The sequence below is a fragment of the Lolium rigidum genome, chromosome 6 (assembly GCF_022539505.1).
Source record: "Lolium rigidum isolate FL_2022 chromosome 6, APGP_CSIRO_Lrig_0.1, whole genome shotgun sequence".
Classification (NCBI taxonomy): domain Eukaryota; kingdom Viridiplantae; phylum Streptophyta; class Magnoliopsida; order Poales; family Poaceae; genus Lolium; species Lolium rigidum.
In genome coordinates, this window is record NC_061513.1 from 229785726 (window position 1) to 229807557 (window position 21832).

Genomic DNA, 21832 nt, shown 5'->3' on the forward strand with positions numbered 1-21832 from the left:
CGAAGCTTCCAGAAGACCGGAGGGGATACGAAGTGGGGCCACGAGGGCTCGTACCCATAGGCCGGCGCGGCCAGGGAGGGGCCTGCGCCGCCCTATGGGGTGGGCCCCTCGTCAGCCCTCCGACTCCGCCCTTCCGCCTACTTATAGCCTTCGTCGCGAAAACCCCAGTACCGAGAGCCACGATACGGAAAACCTTCCAGAGACGCCGCCGCCGCCAATCCCATCTCGGGGGATTCAGGAGATCGCCTCCGGCACCCTGCCGGAGAGGGGAATCATCTCCTGGAGGACTCTTCATCACCATGATCGCCTCCGGATTGATGTGTGAGTAGTTCACCCCTGGACTATGGGTCCATAGCAGATAGCTAGATGGTTGTCTTCTCCTCATTGTGCTATCATGTTAGATCTTGTGAGCTGCCTATCATGATCAAGATCATCTATTTATAATGCTACATGTTGTGTTTTTTGGGATCCGATGAATATGGAATACTATGTCAAGTTGATTATCAATCTATCATATATGTTGTTTATGTTCTTGCATGCTCTCCGTTGCTAGTAGAGGCTCTGGCCAAGTTGATACTTGTGACTCCAAGAGAGAGTATTTATGCTCGATAGTGGGTTCATGCCTCCATTGAATCTGGGACGAGTGACGTAAAGTTCTAAGGTTGTGGATGTGTTGTTGCCACTAGGGATAAAACATCAATGCTTTGTCTAACGATATTTGTGTTGATTACATTACACACCATACTTAATGCAATTATCTGTTGTTCGCAACTTAATACTGGAAGGGGTTCGGATGATAACCTGAAGGTGGACTTTTTAGGCATAGATGCATGCTGGATAGCGGTCTATGTACTTTGTCGTAATGCCCTAATTAAATCTCATAGTAGTCATCGTGATATATGTATGTGCATTGTTATGCCTTCTCTATTTGTCAATTGCCCAACCGTAATTTGTTTACCCAACATGCTATTTATCTTATGGGAGAGACGCCACTAATGAACTGTGGACCCCGGTCCATTCTTTACATCTGAAATACAATCTACTGCAAACTCTGCTCTTTACTGTTCTTCGCAAACAAACATCATCTTCCACACTATACATTTAATCCTTTGTTTACAGCAAGCCGGCGAGATTGACAACCTCACTGTTACGTTGGGGCAAAGTACTTTGATTGTGTTGTGCAGGTTCCACGTTGGCGCCGGAATCCCTGGTGTTGCGCCGCACTACACTCCGCCACCAACAACCTCCACGTGTTCCTTGACTCCTACCGGTTCGATAACCTTGGTTTCTTACTGAGAGAAAACTTGCTGTTGTACGCATCACACCTTCCTCTTGGGGTTCCCAACGGACGTGTGTCTTGCACGCCGTCATGATCTTCTAGCTCCTACATCAAGTAAAGAAAAGACATAAGCAATAAAGTTTTAACTTCACAACTAAGAGTTTATATTTCGGAATACTTACGTGGCTCCGGGGAGCTGCGGGCGTGACCATCTTCCGGCTGTGGCCAGCAGCTTGATGCGGTCACGCTCCGCCTTCTTGGAGTCGAGGCGTGGAGGAGCTTTGGTCCTTGCCTTTTTGGCGGAGGCCTCGCCGCTGGTTCCGGCCTCGGTGCGCGAAACCTTGGCGCGGGGACTTTTTGGAGCAAGAGGGGCAACTTTCTTCTTGGGAATTTGTTCTTCCCGCTCGTCTTCGTCCTCCGGATCCTCCTCCGCCCTTCCGGCGTTAGTGGGTAGGCGGAATACATCTTTGAAACCATCTTTCGCCAAAAAATTGAGCTGAAAGAGGAAGCGTTGAAGAAGTTAGAATATTTCAAATATGAAAAGCAAAATGACTAAGTGAGAAAATGCACCGGAGGGCACTTGTTGTTGATGTACACGTCCTTGTTGATCTCCAGGACCTCCTGGCCCCGGGTGAGCTTCAGAGTGTCCGGATCCTCTTGTTCAGAGAATCCGTCGGCAGGTTATCTTTGGTCACCCGCAGCTGGTCGTCGACTCTGGAGTATTCGCAGATCAGCCGATTATTGTACTTGAGCGGCTGAATCCTACATGTAAACCAATCTCACCCTATTTGAATTGTGGTAAGGATATGGAACCGTGATTTGAGCAACCAAACAGCTGATTCCTGTTTCTTGCGTGCAAGATGGGCTGAAAACGGACAACCAAACGATGGGGATTGGGGTCCTTCTTCGACGCGCAAAAGATCGCACATGCTACCAAACTACCCGGCTTTCCTGGTCCATGACCCGTTCGTGAATCGCAGGGGCTCCTATTTCGCTGGTGGAGTCATGCAGCAAATCAACCCGTGCAACTAAACGCGTCCTAGACGCATCTTTGACCCGTTCAAGTGTTTGTAGTCTTCGCTATTTATAACTTGTACTATTGGAAGTTTTTGCACTGCCGTTGAGTAATATGGATAGATTGGGTAGGCTTTTTGAAAAAAGAGAGCGGTCTTTGTATAACTATATTGTTTCCTTACTTGCAACATGTAGTTCAATATATGTTATGTGAGTTAAAAAGCATTCTAAAAAATGTCAACAAGGGCCCGTTCTCGCCGTCTTACCCCAGGGCCCTGAATACGTGTGGACCGGCCCTGTCAACCCCGCTCGCCGGTGGTGCGCCGTGTCCCCTGGTTTCGCGATTTGGCGTGACCGTGCACTCCAGTTCGCAATTTTTCACCCATTCCGGTCGATTCCTCGCGTCCGAGGAAGGGGATAAATCATCACCGCTGAGCAACCTCGCCGGAGCAGCGGGCAGCTTCGAGAATGTAAGGGTGGGGCAGAAGAGGCAGACGCTGGTGGCGATGGCCTCCTCGTCGACCGCGGCGGTGGAGTCGGCCGCTTCAGGTCGCTGGAGACGGGGGTGCGAGCGTGGATGGAGAAGCTCGGCCACCCACATCGAGGCCGGGCCGTGCAGGGTGGCGCGCTCGGCGGGCTGATGCGCACGTTCACGCCGGAAATATCGGCAGACGGCTCTCCGTGCCGTAGGCGCCGCCCAGGCTCGACTCCATGGCCCTGCCATCCTTGGAGCAAGTGCAGGTTCCCTCCTCCTCATGTATATCTCTTGTTACAGATTTACACGGGGACTATCAATTTTTGTAATTCCTGTGATACTTTTGTCAAAGATTGCAAATGCTTTTGAGTTCAGTCCCAGTGACGAATTTGTTCTCACATATACCGATGATGATGCAATTGATTATTTCTTGTTCCTTGTTCATAGCTTGTTCAGCCAGTAGGTGCAATCGAATTATTATTTGTTAATGTCCAAACTAAAATCAGTATTTAGTATCTCATTTAGAGATGTATTATGTTTTCATGACTGATGCACCGTATAAGCTGACTCTACTTCATGAAATCTCCATTGCAAGTTATAGAGAAGCAGTAAATTACTCTCATCAGCTAGGCATCAAGCAGATTACAGTCCATTGCAAGTTATGGAGAAGCAGTAAGTTACTCTCATCAGCTAGGCATCGAGCAGATTCAGTCCATTGCAAGGTATGGAGAAGCAGTAAATTACTCTCATCAGCTCATTGAGCAATTACAACTTTCTACTACATCTTTTAGCTGCCATAACTGATGCATCCTGTATGGTTGTGGCAATTCCAATTTTTTTTTCTTCACTCGTGCACATGTTTCAGGTTTGCAGCTGGGAGAAGCCCAGAGATTTAGAGTACCGCTTCAACAAGTTTCCGCTGATTCAGCTGTAGTACCAAACTTTTTTGATGGATTCTGTTGGTTAAATGTATTATGGAGAGCTTCCGCCTCCCTGTGATTCAGCTGGATTTCCGTTAAACGGTTGAGGAAAGGCTCGTCGAGTCTCCAATGGTTTTCTTTTCCAAGCGCCGGATGCTCGCCGATACGGGTCGTGTGGAAGAAAATTGTCCAAGCGCCCGGCAATTGATTAAATCTGTGCAGCAGAGCAGAAGGGATGTGGGTCACGGCATTGTGCTAGTGTTGCACTGCAGTAAGAGGAGATAACTTAACTCGATGCATATCTGTCATGAGGAGAAGAGAGAGGAAGCCTGCTATTGTGATTTTGCTTCAATTGGATTCCGACCAAGGTCGAGTTCAAAACTTTATGTATCTTTTCCCGTTGGCCTCTTTGGGTGATTCATGGACTTAATTAATCTGTGCATGCCCTACAAAGTCACTACTTTGTACTACATCTTTTAATTGTTGTAACTAATGCATATATGCTAGTAATGTGAGCATTGTTTTGTCCACATAGTAGTTACATAAAATGGAAACTTATATGCAAACGAGAGGAACATCGATCACTCATCATAAAATTCTCAATACAAATGAAACTAGTTGTAAGAAGGCAAAGAAATGAACATATCTTATTGGAAAACTGAGAAGAATATTAAAAGCAATCATCGCTTGTAGCTCTTCGCCCATTTGGGATGGTTCCTTAGGAATGCCCACATGTTTAGTAGTGTGAAGGTTCCTTAGGAATGTCCACCCGATCTTGTGTGGTTCCATCATTTTTGCCTTTTTCTTCATCAAGGGTCAGCCTTGAGCCCATACATGTTTCCCTTGGTGATGGATGAGGTGGCCAAGGATATACAAGGAGATATTCCTTGGTGTATGCTCTTTGCTGATGATGTGGTGCTAGTAGATGAAACTAGGGCCGACGTGAATAGGAAGTTAGAGCTATGGAGGCAAACTTTGGAGTCAAATGGGTTTAGACTTAGCAGGACCAAGACTGAGTACATGCGATGTGACTTTAGTGGTGTTGGTGGCGAAGACGGAGATGTCGCTTAGAAGGAAAGATAGTGCCCAAGAGGGACACCTTCCGTTACTTGGGACCAATGTTGCAAAGCAATGGTGATATCGATGAGGATGTTTGCCACAGGATCAATGCAGGGTGGATGAAGTGGAGGCATGCATCGTGTATCCTATGTGACAAGAAGGTCCCACAAAAACTAAAAGGTAAGTTCTATAGGACAGCTTGTCGGACCGGCGATGCTTTATGGGGCAAGTATGTTGGCCCACTAAAAGACAACATATCCAACAAATGAGTGTCGCGGAGATGCGCATGCTGCGTTGGATGTGCGGCCATACAAGAAATGACCGGATTAGAACGAGGTAATTATTGATAGGCTAGGGGTGGCACCGATCGATGAGAAGCTAGTCCAACACCGACTAAGGTGGTTTGGGCATATCCAGCGGAGGCCTCCAGTGGAACTCTAAAGAGTATGGAGGACACTAGAAGGGGTAGAGGACGCCCAAAGTTGATGTGGCGGAGGCGATAAAAAGAGACCTGTGGGATTGGAATGTACCTAAAGTCTTGGCTTTTGATAACTGCATGAAGATCAGCGATCCATGTGCCGGAACCTTAGTCACTCGCTTCTTTTCTCTTTCCTTTTATCCCTTTTTTTTCTTTCCTTTATTTTTTCTTTTTCTTTCTTTCTCCTTGTTTTGGTCCTCTTTTCTGTTGGGTTTCATATCTAGCCTACCCTAACTTGCATGGGAAAAGGCTTTGATGTTGTTGTTGTTTTCTCTCTTCTACATGTCTACTCCATTTGAGGAAGGAGTATTATGACCCTCCAATTCTATTTTTTTCCTAATGTCTGCCGCTCGTCGCTCAAGGTACTGCGGAAAAAATTCGGCTTAGCGCCCGACACAACTTTTCGCATCGACACACTAAATCCTGAGATCGATCGGGGTTTTGGTATAACTACAAGGAAAAGGATCCTAGCACCTGGATTAAGCGCCTACATTGTAGATGTCCTAAGCCATGGTGCTGCACGAGTCAAAGGTGTTAGTTCGCAGTCTCCCACCAATCTGGTCCTCATGCTGACGTGCACCAGTCCTTGGCTGCAGCCGATGCACTGCTTGAGTGCTTGGTAGTGCGCGCGGAGTATGCATCGAAGGCTGCTTCCGCCTGAAGAGAGTGGTCAATCCAACTCGATCACCAAGTGCTAAAAGCAGAGATACAAATATGAACTACAAAGGCAGTGCTCCCTGTCCACAGTACTGATTTCTTTGTGGCCTCTTCATATCTGGATTATAATTTGTTAAACTCTTACTCTTCCATGTGTGCGTGACACATGGCTGATAGCAAGAAGCTATATGTATACGCTTATTTACTGAGTGTTTATTTTACATGTACATATCTAAGGAAGCAATAGTAGTGGCTGTTAAAAGTTGTATCTAGTGGCAGTGCTCCCTGTCTTATCAGGTTGTTTTACTTCTGCATGTACGTATGCGCTTTTTAGGTAGTCTACAAGTTGAAATGCATATAACACATGGTAGTTTTACTGGGAGGAGAGATACACAAAATGTGCCTGCCTTCTGGCAGGAAGTAGATGCCTATATTATATGTGAATGCTCATGCCTATGACTGCATCATTTGGAAGAAATAAAGAGCACAGAGATATGCGAATGCTCATGCCTAGTATTGCATCATTGGAAAGAAATAAAAAGAAGATAAACTCCATATTTAATAAACTACTGCATCACTTGCTAAGCTTTACATGAAGTTCTAGGTACTGGATAATTATACGTAAGGTTTCATGCAGTGGATAATTATACATAAAGTTTTAGGTAAGCAATCTCAGAGGATTATGAGGATGTCCATCTAAGGTACCATTACATAAGATAAAAAAAGTTACCATTACATAAGATAGATACATTGTAGTCTTGAATGTAAAAGTTAGCAAACTGATGGGAAACCACATCTGTAGCCTCATCGTTGATCTTCTTGCTAGTGTGTTTGATATGGTCATGTGTTGTGGTTGCAGTCTTGGCAGTAGTTTCAATAAGAATAGGCTGTGCAGCTAGTGTTCTTTTGCAGTGATATATAAAGTGTGCAACCGATAGGCCACCATGTAAAGCTAGGATTTCTGCTTCTCCCTAAAGAGCCCATTGGCTGGACCAGCGTGATTTGGTCTGCAATACGAATTGAAAATAAAATATAGTTTCTTTTTTGTGGTTTTGTTTGCAGACACAACTCTCTTTTTTTTTTTACTTTTGGTCGTCCGGCTCATGTCTTGGTACGAAGAACATTAGAACACATTGGACTCTCTGATATGGGCACGGAGGCCTATGTGGAGCCCCGATTCAGGACTCCACCAGATTAGTTATCTTATTTTATGTCTATGGTCATATGTGGGCCAATTAGGGTTTTTAATAAATTGAGTCAGTTTGGTTTGGGCCTGTCCAAACCAAGGTAGAGAGGCCCACTAGGGCTGGCCGGCCACTCCACCCCTCATATAAGTGGAGGTGCGGCTAGGGTTAGGATAGATCAAGTTTAGTCTAGTTTTGATTCGGATCATGTAGAACCTTGGGTTCCAGCTTATCACCATCCCTGCGGGGTTGGCCCTATGACGGCGTCTCTGGACGTTCGTCTAGTTATCCAATAAAGTTGTGTGAGTTCTTGAGTTGTCAAGAGTAATCATATGCGCTTGAGTATCCTTGAATCTGTCAAGGGAGTTCAAGATCTATCGGTCCTATGGATCAACAAGGTGCATCGTGAAAGATCGGGCCGACCAGTCCTCATCATGTGGTATCAGAGCCAGGTTTATCCAGGCATGGTACACTAGGACAGCCATAGATACGAGGATTAAGTCTAAAAGTTAGGTTATACCTAGTTGCGTGTGTTCACGTGTATCATCCCTCCGGGGGTACGGCGCTGCCGTTTATCTATACTATTATCCGCCGCGAAGGTTCTTGTGTTCATCAAGGATTATCTAGCTCTTGGTTTGAGGCGTATCGTTCATCGATCCGTTGCTTGCTGGATTCGTTCCCTCTTCTCCAGGCTGCGTTCATCGCGTTGTTGGGAGGATTCTCTACCCCAGGTTCTCGCTGTGAAAGATCGGACATCAATCTAGGAGGATCGGCTTGGATCCACCGTATCATGTGGTATCAGCTTTCTGGGTTGCTCACGGCGAGGTTTTGTTGATCGATCTCTTTGGATCGGTTTGCTGCGGAGAAGATTAGCTCTAAGATCGGAGGAGTTTGGCTCTCGGTCGAAGGAGTTTGGTTGGAGGAAGTTTGGCATTGTTTGGTGGAGTTTGGAGGTCATCCATGGCTGTTTCGGAGGTCAAAATCGCGAAAAATCGCGACCGTAATCGGGAAGAAGACGAAAATTCGCGACCAGGAAAAATCTGGTCGAAATCCGGTCAACCGGGCCGATGGACCGGCAGCTCAGCGTAAACTCCGGTCCAACCGGCCGGTGACCGGCAGCTCGGCGTAAACTCCGGTCCAACCGGCCAGTTGACCGGCAGCTCGGCGTAAAATCCGGCCAACCGGCCGCAAACCGGGAAGTTCGGAAATTCGCCAATTTCCAGCTTTTGCTTCGCACGAGGCAGCCGATCCGGTTGGCGACCGGTCAACCGGGCCGGAGACCGGCAGGCCGGCTCCGGAGGCCGGTCCAACCGGGTCCCGGGCCGGGACGGCGTCTGTTCCTCGCGGCTTTTCCTCCGGCGGTTTCTCCTGTTATCGTGGTTGCTTCTTCAACAATACTAGCTACCGCTGTTCTCGTTTCTCCGGCGATGCTCCTTGATGCTACTACTGTTGTTGCTTCATTTGGAGACGATGTGCGTGGCATACGGTGTTCACGTGGCACGAAATCCGGTGATGTTTTCAATGATTACCTTGATATCCGCCGTTGGGAGGACGTACCGCATTGTGTGTCAGGCCTAAAGTGGTATTTATGCCATGACGCGACAATTGAGCAGTACGAAGAATGGGAGAAGTACATGGAGTTGGGTTTCCAACGATGTCGTCGCTACAAAGGGAAGTTCACTGGGTATGATGCCTGTCTTCTAGCTCACAGGCGTGTGGATGCCGAGTTGGACATATATTGGTATGATGCCGTTGATAGAGGCGAGTATGCTTATACTTGGGCGGACTTCAAAAAGTTTCTTCGTGGTGGTTTTGGGTTACCATTGCAGCCGCGTAAGCAGTCGTCCAGAGTTGTGCATGCAATAGAGGAAGTGGACAAGTGCATAGTTCCTATTCAGGGATTGTTCCACTACCAACAAGTCACTAAGGTTGAGGTGAAATCTTCAGAGGAGAGGAAACTTGGCTCGATACCAAGAGCGCTATCATGATCGTTGAGGCGGATGTACCATTGAGCGGGCTGAATATGCAACTCAAGAAGGTACAAGGTGATGCTTGCAAGACAATTGACAAGAGTCGACGGTGGAGTTTGTTTCGTACTCGTTGCTTTATCAAGGGCAAGGCTTGCAAGTTGATGGTTGATGGTGGAAGCCGTACTAATGGCATTAGCAAGGCGATGGTGGCAGCGTTGGGGTTGTCTACATGGCGTCTTCCCGAACCTAAACGCCTTGAGTGGTTGAATAGCCGTGGTATGTCGAAGATTACTCACAAGGTGCGTGTGCCATTTACAGTTGGTGATTATGTTGATGAGATCGATTGTGATGTGTTGCCATTGGAGGTGTGTGGATTGCTATTTGGGCGTCCTTGGCGAGATGATCGCAATGTGACACATGTCGGGCGAGCAAATACATATTCTTTTATGCATGGTGGCAAACAGCGGACTTTGAAGCCTATGGGTGATGATCATATCAAGTCCGATGTGGAGTTAGTGGTGCATAAAGAGAAGTTGCACAAGCCTAATGTGCAGCATAATGTGCATGATGTTCCGAGCATTGATGTTGGTGATGTTTCAGCCAAGCCTGTAGATGACAAGCAAGTTCTTGTTGGTGACAAGCCGGATGAAGCTACACTTGTTGTTGATGTGGATGTTGCAGCATGTGCTACAGTTCCAGTTTGTGTTGATGCTAGTATACAGACTGATGATATTTGTGCTGATGATACTTCAGTACATGTGGCGCAGATGCGCGTGGGAGGAGTGGGAGGCGAGCGCGTCAGTGAAGACAAGTAGGCAGCGGCACTACCGTGCTAGGAGTACTCGTCCAGTCTTCCGCGACACCGCGGATGCATCGAGGCAAGGATGGACGTGTGAGACATCTATGTGGCCCAGGAATTACACATCTTGTGCAGGGTCATGTGCAGCGACACAAGGGTCCATCAAAACCTCGCAAGAAGAAGGAATTGGCGCCGAAGTCCAAGCTCATATGGAGAAGAAAGGAGGCGCCAAGTGCTGTATCAAGTCGAGAAGGCCGCGAGGGAGGATGTGGTGTGGAAGGCAAGCAAGACTTGAAGACGGCGAGGACGTGTCATGTTCATATCACGTCACCTTTTCCAGAAGACCCTCACGCGTTGGGGACAACGCTTCTTGAAGGGGGGGAGGATGATATGGGCACGGAGGCCTATGTGGAGCCCCGATTCAGGACTCCACCAGATTAGTTATCTTATTTTATGTCTATGGTCATATGTGGGCCAATTAGGGTTTTTAATAAATTGAGTCAGTTTGGTTTGGGCCTGTCCAAACCAAGGTAGAGAGGCCCACTAGGGCTGGCCGGCCACTCCACCCCTCATATAAGTGGAGGTGCGGCTAGGGTTAGGATAGATCAAGTTTAGTCTAGTTTTGATTCAGATCATGTAGAACCTTGGGTTCCAGTTATCACCATCCCTGCGGGGTTGGCCCTATGACGGCGTCTCGGACGTTCGTCTAGTTATCCAATAAAGATGTGTGAGTTCTTGAGTTGTCAAGAGTAATCATATGCGCTTGAGTATCCTTGAATCTGTCAAGGGAGTTCAAGATCTATCGGTCCTATGGATCAACAAGGTGCATCGTGAAAGATCGGGCCAACCAGTCCTCATCACTCTCTGTCTCTAAAGGACCTTTTAGGTTAGTATTTGCTTCTTCCGTGTCTGTTACATGTTCAAGCTGGCTCTGCGTGTTCCCAGCTGCATCAGTCGGCACGGTTGTCTTGAGGTTGTCATCGCTTGGTTATAGTGGCTAGAAGATGCCTCTGTTGTTGCTAGGTTATTGATCAGCTGAGATTTTGAGACAATGAGAAATACTATTCTAGGGTCAGTGTCATAAGTCTCATGTGTGACTTCAGCAACGACTGCGCACTTCCTGGCCACTACGCCAACAACGGTCGGAGGGACAAAATTAGGTCGACCCTTAGTAGTTGCAGCAAGCAAAATTGCATCCTTGCCTGTTAGTGGATAGTCGCACCTATATTTTCAGTATGTGATTCTATATCCCATTGCGTTGACATTAAGCTTACACGTGAATAAGTTCAGTTAGCATGGTCACTACTCCAACAATATGTCAAAATGGACAATAAAGGAGAGAACTGAATGAGCATGAGAGGTAGGTAATACGGGTTTTAATAAGTAGACTTTTTTGCTGGAAACCTAATAAGAGCACATTGTTTCCTGTGCGTGGTAGAATAGCATAAAATGTGTTTGCGTCGTATTCATATAGCGGAAGTTTTCAGACTCCGGTACAACCTCCATAACCTGTATGCTGAGTGATCCTGATTCTATGGAGGTGGTTTGCTGTCCAGTATTTGTTTCGGGGACCAACAACCATGAAAGATTAGAGCCTGTAGATCTGGCCCTCTTTTAGCTTCTCGTTGAACTGACACAATAAACTTAAGCTTACTGCTGTGTAGTTGCAACCAGTAATAAGATGATGATCAGGTTGACCTAATTGTAGGCATTTCATATGTAGATGATAACAACGGAATCAAAAATCCGAATGCTCAGAAGAAAATATTGTCATAGGCTTTCATCATCTGAAGGCTGAGTAAATATCGAGAGATAATTGAATGAGAATGCTAAGCTAACTGCATGAATCTTATGCGTAGGTCACCATGGAGGGATCAAAAAACTGAGTGCTCAGGAGGTACCAGTTGGTCAACGATAATGAACCCCAATTCATGCACATTCTATTATTGGTCCTTGTTCTCCAAGATCCGCAAAGCATGCACAAGAGGATTCCGTCAAAATCGAGGTGAGACATCTTTTACTGGAGTGGCCTCTGTTGCTACTTTCTTAGGTTTCCTGCAAGATAACTATGGAGATCAGGTGTGAACTGATTGAGTAAACAAACCACCACAAGAATTATCAATCTAAACTAATGCATAGGGTTATCTTTATTGCCTGCACATGTTGTGAGGTCATATATCTAGTGTTCAAGAATCAAGATCATAGCATCATGCCAGAGCCATCATGACCAAGGAAATGAATCAAAAGCTCGTGTGGATAGTTCAAATCTTTTTTACCAAAATTTAAACAAATTCATAATGCAATTGGAAAAGGTAATAAGGAAGGCATAATTTGTAAGCATCTTGGAGTAATTTGCTAGCCTTTTAACATTAGTAGCAGAGTTGTATTCATTCATTGTAAGTTCAGTGACAAAGATAACCTGCAAAAATTTCACGAGAATATATTAAGATACATTTCCTGGAACATAACCCGCATGCTGGAGCACGATTTCGAAAATTAGAACATACCAAGAAATGTATTTTTCAATGCACCGCGAGCCACACTATCATGGTTACTTTGTAAGCTTCAAAATTTCTGTCGCTGTTAGCTGAGATGAACAAAAGCAGTTAAGAATCAAGGTGACACCAAAATGGTAGAACTAATGATAGGAAAGTGTTGAGATGTCGAGAGGAAAGTGTTGAGACAAATGCTTCAGAAAGCTTTCAATTATTTTCATGAATCTTTTAATTCACTATATAAACCTTAGAATCGCCTGAGAATACTTAATAGATCTATAGAATCACACTTCATTTAGATAAACCTACACAACAGCAGCCGTGGAATATTTTTATAACTACGGAACTACTATCCTTGGAAAATATTCTTAAACTATTTCCAGTAAGAATCACCTATACGTTTTTCTCTATCATTATTTTCCCACCGAATATAAGCTTGCAATAGAAAAATTGAGTATGCACGATACTTGTTTCACAAACCAATGAAACTTCCACCGACAAGTGAGTAAGGTAATTTTTTTGACATAGACCACTGCACAAGGAATGGCTAGCTCACACTGGCCATGGTCGACGCATGTCGCAAGCCTAGTTGCACTAGCAGCGTCAGCCTGTCGTTGCCCAATCCTCTTACCTTGCGAGCCTCTGCTGTGGCTTTGTCTACTTCCTGCCAGATGCACACATCAGTAAGACAATGAACTAAGCAACAGCCAAAACCCCTCAAAACAGAACATTCTTATCACAGAGCACCATAAGTAGGAAATACATGAGGTAAAAAACAATCAGGAAGAATCCAGACCATGGCTGGGCAGAACGGTTGACCCAAACTGTCCACCCGTGTCCGTTGAGCTTCAGTTAGTTTAGCTGTTTGCACTTTCAGTTAAGTTTTCAGTTAAGCATGATCTCGCTCTGAGTACGGGCTCGTGGGATGGCGCAAGCACATAGCATAAGAAAAGTTGCTACGTGCAACGCATAACCATGGGTCTCTCTCTGAAAGTTTCAGGTTCTGTTTCTCCTAGCCAACGCATACGAACAAAAAAGATTATTTAATATATATAAAATATTTTGCTCAAAATCTAAGTGTGACACGATACGAGTATTCTTGTCTAATGAAGTTGGCACATAAAATTTATTTTGCCAAAAAAAACATAAAAAATCAGATGAACTCCACACTGGTTCCTCCTACGGCCGTGCTGCGTGCCTCTGCTCGTCTTGTGCCTCCTTCTCGACAACCAATTCTGGCCACATCTTTATGGAGCGCTCATTTATCATTTTTTCATGTAGAGCACGCGGCCCGCGGAACTCTGCGATGCAATTTTTTTTCTAACTTCTTTTTTAGATGCCGTATCTTCTGGTAGATTGTATTCTTATCAAGTTTGCCGGTGCGCAGGAGCGGGGAGCCATCTTTCTGTAGCGCCGTAAGGACTTCCAATGCCGAGGGCATGGTTCCTGAGTTGTTCTCACTCATCTCCCTGATGGTATCCATCAGTTTGTGTTGGTCCTGGTGGCACCATGTGTTGTACTTCTTGGGCCTCTTGGACCTCTTGGTGGAGGTGTCGTTGGTGTCGCCATCCTCAGGTGAGTCACCGGGGTTGGTGTCGCCATCCTCAGGTGAGTCACCGGGGTTGGTGTCGCCATCCTCGGGTGAGTCACCGGAGTTGGTGTCGCCATCGTCAGGTGAGTCGCCGGACAGGGACGAAGCTGGACCAAAAGATCATTGGGTTGAGCTCTACTAGTTATGTGATAATCATCTACTAATGAGACAAGTTAAAGAGCAAACTAGTGAAGGTTTCATGAAATTCGTTGGGGTCAATACCAGCTCCGCCATTGTCGCCGGAGATCATCTCGTCAGCCTCGTCATCAGAGAGAACGACGATTTGGTCGTTAGCTTCGACCATTATCACGTCGCCATCATCATCGGAGAGATCGATGACTTGTCGGGATTGGTTGTCCTCCTCGTCAGAGATGAGAATCAGATTGTTAGAGGAGGCACGAGGATTAAAGAGTGGGATTGTGGGAGCCATGGGTACGGCAAATGGTGGTGGTACAGCACAGCAAATGGTGGTGGTAGAGCACGGCAAATGGTGGTGGTACAGCACATCAAATGGTGGTGGTAGAGCACGGCTCGGGCCTCTTCTATTTATATGCTAGAGGAGGCGCTGGAGCAGTTTAGCGCTGCTAATTGGATTGGCGGGAAGGATAGATCAAGGTTGGCGCCAAACCGTGAAAACTTGAATCGACTGGACCAAATCCTGCATTAATATAAATTTTCAGCTTTCCCGATAATCGGTTAAACAGAATTCTATACCATAAGTATCCTTTTCACAAATTACATGTGTGTTCATAAAAAAAAAACGGTTCCATGTACGTATCAATTCGCCTGATTGGTTTCCATCAATTTTCATTGGGCAAGAGATCACGCTGCAATAATTAGATTAATACAAGGCTGGAAAGAAATCAACTAAATAATCCGATTAATTAGTTATCATCGTAAAAGAAGAGAAGGAAATAATAATCAGACTAATATATAGATGGCATGAAATCATCGCAACAGATTGTCAGATCAGTTAGCATATACCCATTGTAAAAGAGAGAGAAATATACCGACCATGGTCAGATTGGTCTGTGTATTAATTGCTTCATCTTATTGGCGGTCGACCATGGCACCGCCATAGTGAGCCATATTTGCACTTTCTGAAACAAATAACATGTCAAATAACATGTCAAAGTTAAGTAATTCTATCATTTTTCCTTTTTTTCTTTAGTGACTTGCTCTACCACCACCATTTTGGGGGCGGAATCAAAAATGCGCTCACGCTAGCGCGTCCCAAAAAGCGTCGGCGCCTCACGCAGCGAATGATTTTAGGTGTGGGAACCACGTGTCAGCCATACATCCCAAAATTATATATGCTTTTCCCCAAAACCCCTTCCCCTCTGCCGCTCATTTCTCCTGCCCGCCGCTCCATCTCTCATCCAGACTCCAACGAGAAAAACCCTCGCCGTCGTCATGCCGCCAAAGAAAAAGGCTCCGGTGAAGGCAGCGAAGGCGCCGGCGGTGCCGGCGAAGCCGCTCATGCGCCGAATGAGAAGCCGGCGACCATGTCGCGCATGCGTCGAATGAGAAGCCGGCGACCATGTCGCATGAGGCGTGGGACGAGGAGAAACGCCGCTGCACCATGGTGACGGCCGACTACAGAAGGCACCACTGAGGCGTTGAAAGCCGAAGCCGCGAAAGCGGCAGCTGCTGCCGACGTGTGCCTCATCTTGGGCGGCGGTCAGCCCGAAGGGAGCCAGCAACTCGCCGGCCGCAACTTGGGCGGCGTGTTCTCGAGTTCATCCTCATCGCCGAGGTACTACGCGGAGGGTCCATCGCTCTCGCAGATGCGTCTGTCGCAGATGGGCGGCCGCGCCCTCTACTCCCCAGAGTACGCCGCCGACGACACGACCTTCGACCCCAACGCGACGTTCTCGCTGGATTCGACGCCGAGGGGCAGCGGCGCCTTTCGCTTCTCCGTCGACCTAAACTCGTCGCCAGATCTGCGCCACCCGGGAAGCACCTCCTGCCACGTTACTGACGGCACCGGCCTCCCCCGCACCCTCTTCGGCGACGAGAGCGGGAGCTCCCACCAGGTGTTCGGTAGCGCGTCTGACGTGTCCATGGGCGAAGACGACGTGACTTTTCCTTCTCTTTATGTGTCATGTGCATTGTAGACACCGCCGGCGACTCAAAGTAGGTTATTTATTGTATAGATTGACGGCGCCGAGATCCTATCCGGCTTCATATGCCATGGTCACGGCTACGAACCCCCCGTTGAAGAGTATGAAGAAGAGGCCGACGAGGACGAAGATGATGCGGAGGAGGAGGCCGAGGAGGAGCTGATCGACGCCGACACCGGCGTGACCACAATGCCGAAGAGGAACAGGCGGGTCGGCGGCACTCGTGGTCCTAGGTGGAAGTCTTTGGAGGATGAATGCCTCATCTACGCGTGGAAGGAAGTAGATTTTACCCCATCACCGGAGCCAATCAATACGCCGGCAATTACTACAACGCATCCTTGATTCATTCAACGACAAGAAGAACTATGGTCTCTAAGCAACCATGCACATGATCCGGAACGAGGGCGCGCTCTCTCACCGTTGGAACATCATCAAGGCGGCGTATAGCAAGTTCCATGGCTACTATGAGAAGATTAAGGCCCCGAAGTAGAGCGGCAAGACGTTGGTGGATTGGGTATTGTCTGTGTCAATTTGATGATGTCTACTTCATAATGCATCTTAGTATATCTTGTTAATATAATCATGCATCGCCCTCAAGATGTACAGGAGCCAAAACGAGCACAAATTTTTCCTCTTCATGCACTGTTTTAAGAAAATAGAGGGTTGCAAAAAATGGGACGCCAACCGCCTCACTCTCAATAAGGGCGGCGTCGGGGAAGATGGGCATATCGATCTCGCCGACGCCTTCACCGGGCGCTCCATTGGCAACAAGAAGACCAAGGCCGAGAGGAATGCGGCGCCGGCATTGGCCGCCATGGACGCCTCCTCTCGAGAAGATGCTATCCTCCTTCTCAACAGAGAACATGGATGCGGCGGATAGGGCTGCCAGTGTGTGGAAGGCAATACTCGAGAAGCAAGATATGAAGATTGCGTTGGAGAGGGAAAAAGTGGAGGCGGCGAAGATGGAAGCTCACGCCGCTGCCATGAAAGCCACCAACGGAGCGACGCATCTTTCGTTGGCCAAGATGACTCAAGAATCCAAGATCTTGATTGCGGACATGGCGAAGATGGACCCACTGGCGAGGGCGTGGCACGAGATGCACCGCGAGCGCATCGGCCAACAGGTGCTGGCGGCGCGAGGTGCGTCAGCGTCCATGATAGCGTCGGCACCGTCGACGTTCATGCCTCCCTTGGCACCGTCAACGTTCATGCCTCCCTCAGCGCCCGTGGAGCCGGTTCCCACGATGGAGGTTCCAACGGTGCTCGCTGACGATGAGGATGCCGTCGAGGCTTAGCCTCCCATGACCCCGTTCATCTGATCATTTGGCCTGGAAGCCCAAGTTTTTGCAGCCGGACTATGATGGCGATTCGGTGGCCGTATATTGGCCCAAACTTCATATTCAAAAACCTATTTAAATTTGGTAGTCGTATGTTGGCCCAAACTTCATATTTGAAAATCTAATTGAATTTATATGCATGTTTTATGACTTTTTATTCAAATGATCTATCGAGGTAGCCAGTTTGGGGAGCGCTGGTGTGGGGCAGCATCCCAAAATGGAGGATGATGTGCCGGTGCTCCCCATATGGCTGTGCCGACGTCCCTGCCAACGCCTATTTAGAGAGCACCGGTGGAGATGCTCTTACTCTCTCGGCAGCAACCACCTGCCGCTGTCTAATGTCCCCTTTAAAATGATTCAATAAGAGCAACTTCACCACTCGTACACCGCGATTGCGCTGTAAAAATCGTCGATATAGCACACAGCTCGCGTTTTTTCCTCACTTAGCAGTCGCTGCAAATAAAGACTGCGTTGTAAAAAAAATTGGCGCGTGCTTTATTTTGCCCTAGCCAAAGCGCTATATTTGATGTGTCCAGTACAGCGCACTACATCGCTCAGGTCGTGCGGAAATTTTAATCCTCCGGTGAAGAATGCGCCTGTGCCACGCACTAAGAGCATATCCAACAGGCACGCTAAAAATCGGCACGCTATACCACCGTTTCGCCGCGCGGTAAACGCATGACGCACGCTGGGTCGGTTTTTGCCCCGCCGGACGCGCTAAAATGCAGCGCTTGTGCGAGCGGTAAAAATGGACCTCCCCCGCGGCGCCAAAATACGCGCGCGGGCGCGGAAACAGCTTTTCTACACTACTATGCATCTCACAGGACCAGACTCACATGTAAATCATGAATAAATGGACACAAAGTGCAACACACATCACATAGTTCAAGAACGACACACAATATGACATAGTTCAACAACGACACACGACATATGGTTCAAATGAACAAAGTGGAACACACATTTGCATATGACAAATGCATATCACACTTGCGCATTTTCCAAGTCAACACCTTCTTCTTCTTCCTCGTCATCTTGGTTGAAGGAGGAATAGTAGCATTCATGGAAGACACGAAGCCTCCCGGTGGTGCTCCCATAGTCCCATACATACCACTCACCGAGCCTCCCATAGTCCCTCCAAACACTCCTCCATAGCTTGGTCCTCCCATGTCGGCCATGCCTCCCATGGCGGGCATGGACATGCTTCCCATGCCGGCCATGCCTCCCATGGTGGGCATGGGCATGCTTCCCATGCCAGCGATGCCTCCCATGCCGGTCATGCCTCCCATGCCTCCTCCAAATATCGGCATGCCTCCTCCAAACATGCCTCCTCCAAACATGCCGGCCGTGGGTGTGTTCATGTTGGCCATCAACAATCTCTTCTTGGCCAACACTTCGCCGCGAGCAAGGTTGATGTACTCCTTTTGCCTCTCATCCATTTGGGAAGTATCCATGAAGAAAAGCTTCCTCTCCTCCTCCGCTAGGCGTAGATGCTCCTCGGTGGCTTGCCTCTTCTCCTCCAAAGCCAACTTCCTCTCCTCGCTGGCGGCAATCCTCTCCTCCAAAGCGGCTCTCCGAGCTTCAATAGCATCAATAGCCTCTTTCTCCAAGTTTCTTGCCATCTTCCTATCTTCATTTGCTTGCAACCGTGCATTTGCAATCCTTTCCATAGCCATTGCAATGTCATCATCACCGGCGTTCTTTCCCTTCATATCTTTGGCGGTCTTCCTACCAAGGACATTCCTCCGCCCATTGTTCACCGAGTGAGGAGTGGAGCTTCCTTCTTGCCTTCGTCACTTGAATCATCATCATCGATGATTGTTGCATCACCGGTAGCATTGGCCGCCATAGTTGCCGCATCCAACTTGCCGCGGGTCTTCCACTTCTCTTCATTCCCTAGCACTTCATAGCAATGATGCAAGGTGAATGGCTTGCCAAGAATCTTGTTGCCTTTCTTGTTCTTCTTTCTCACATCCCTAAACAATCCTTGAGCCATAGAGTTCTACAAAGCAAGCAAAAGAGAATAGATGAGCTATATGAACTACAACCGTATTCTTCACATATGAGCCATATGGTCAACATAGTAGTAGAATGGCTTACCCTATCATTCTCATTTGTGCCACTTGGATTAAGAACATCGACGTTGGCTTGCACGCCCGCCCATTTTTGGCAATCGGTGTTGATGCCGGACCAACGGGACCGAAGTGAGCGCATGGTTCGCTCGTTCCCACTTGTGTTGTGTGTGTTGAAGTACTCCTTCATCCTCACCCAATATGTTTCTCTTGTTTGATCGGTACCGGTTGTTGGATCCATTCCAATTGTCAACCACGTCTTGCAAAGAAACTTGTCCTCCGCTATGGTGTAGTTCGCCGACCGACCGGGATGGGGAGGTTCGATCAACCCTTCTCCTTCCTCATCTACATCCTCATATTCCTCATATCCCTCAACGGTCTCATCATGCATGAACGAAGATCCAACATTCATCGTCTCCATGAATGTGTCATCATCGACTGTACATTGCAATGAAATTCATTATTCTCCGGCTATGTATGCATCTAAACTAAAATTTGGATGAAAAGTAGTGTTTTTTTTACCTTTCGGGCATTTCATCATGCACCGTATGTGCGCCCGCGGGGTTACCGGACGGAGGCGCTGGCGGCGTCTGGTTCGTCGGTGGAGGAGGCGGCGGAGGCGGCGGCGATGTGCGGAAGTTTGTTCGACGGCACCTTCCTCCTCGGCGCCGCCCGCGCGTTGCCGGCGGCCTGCGCGGCTCCCATCTGCACGGTGGCGGCGCCTGTGTGCAGCGCCCCGCGCGGCGGAACGAACAGCGCACGAGCAGCAGCCGTTGCGTTGCCGGCGTCACAGCCACCGCTAGGGTTTGCTGTGGGCGGCGGCGCTGCGGACGCGGCGGCGGTGGCGGAGGGCGGGACGGAGTAGGGAGGGGTCGCTGGGCTGCCGGAGGACCCGTCCATCGTCGGGATTGCGGGAGGGCGGCGAAGCGGAAGGGGAAAATTCAACGCGGGGGTTTCTTCGCACGTGGACGAGCGATGCCGCGCGTTGTAGCCGACACGTCACATATGGCGCTCTGGATTGTTCAACGGCTATTTACAGCGCCGGCTTTTAGCGCGACGGCTGGAGTTGCTCTAAACATGTCAATTCAGCTCATGAATTATTGGTCGCACCGACTAGATTTTTAAGCTAAACTGTTTTTCGATAAAGAGCATATATTAATGTTGGGGAGATACCAATTATACCCTGTCTTTGCAACAACATCATACCCTAGTGACATAAAGGATGCACACAGCCAAAAAAGGGAAAAAGAATTACAGAAAGAAAGGTCTACATAGATCCACAACTTGAAGCAGCAACACTGGCACCACCAAGACAACACCAGAAGCTCAGCTTCTCCATAAACGACGCCTCCAAGAAGGAAACAGTGCACAAATGCTGTCGTTGCCCGATCATAGATCTTAGGTTTTCACCCTGAAGAAAGTCATTTCTCTCAAAACAATGCCTTCAACAAGAACATTGCCAGACACAACCAATTAAAGCCAGACCTTGGATTTTCACCATGAAAGATAAGACTCTGAACTTCTCTTGTGCAGTCGCCCCCACATACTAGTCATTTTTACAAGTGACAAACCGCCAAGCCAATTCCACCCTAGCACCAAGATCCAACCATCATAGCTATTCCAACGATCTCGGCTTGATGACCTTCTCCGCTAGCACCATGGAAAGAAAACGAGCTCCATGATATTAACAGCCAGCAGAGCTTCGAAGCGCCCTCCGAAACCGTACGGCCAGATAAAAAACATGGGTGCGCACGACCGAAACCACCCAATCCAGCAATCTTCAGGCATTATTCGCACAATGAATTTCGCTGGCAGGGCCTTCCGGAACACGACAATCCACCCAGACTGATTGGAACAAGCATCCGACAGATCTTCAAACTTGGTCCGAGAAGAATCCTAGAACCGCCACCTTTATACTTCGACGCGGACCATGGCGACTGCAGAGAAGAAGACTCGGCAGCAGGTTGCGATCCCTGGCTAGGAACCCGGCAGCGCTGCATGGTCCGGCGTAACGGCCGGGTCCTCTAGGCCCGCATCGGACCCGTGCCGCCGCCAAATCGCCGCGCCACCGCCGCTCAACCGCCGGTGCCCCGCATCCCGTCGCCTTCCTCGCCTCCTCCGCCGCACCAAGCTCACCCGCCGCCGCACCTCCCCGCTCAGATGCGCCGCCGTACTTGCCGCCTCCTCTGCCCTCCACTGTTTGGTGGGTCGGGTGCCGCCACCACCACCAGCGCCGGCGACGGCAGCGGCCTGGCCGGTGCAGGCGTGGAGAGGAACGGGGTCGGGGTAGATGGATCTCCTCCGGAGCCGTCCGAGGGGGAGCGACCCGGGAGGGAGAGCGTGGAGAGAGAGTGGCGTGGGGATCTGGCTCCGGCCAAG

The 21832-nt window shown here is 48.4% G+C and overlaps 2 long non-coding RNA genes across 2 annotated transcripts; both read left to right on the forward strand.

Moving 5' to 3' along the window:
* The first annotated feature begins 2922 nt into the window (after positions 1 to 2922).
* LOC124667454 lies at positions 2923 to 3930 on the forward strand. Its single transcript, XR_006991295.1, has 3 exons — positions 2923 to 3034; positions 3370 to 3490; positions 3634 to 3930. It is a non-coding gene; the product is annotated as an uncharacterized LOC124667454 (long non-coding RNA).
* A 32-nt stretch (positions 3931 to 3962) lies between these two features.
* Positions 3963 to 13944, forward strand: LOC124667491. The gene is made up of 3 exons (XR_006991313.1): positions 3963 to 4056; positions 11695 to 11840; positions 13718 to 13944. It is a non-coding gene; the product is annotated as an uncharacterized LOC124667491 (long non-coding RNA).
* Positions 13945 to 21832: the final 7888 nt, after the last annotated feature.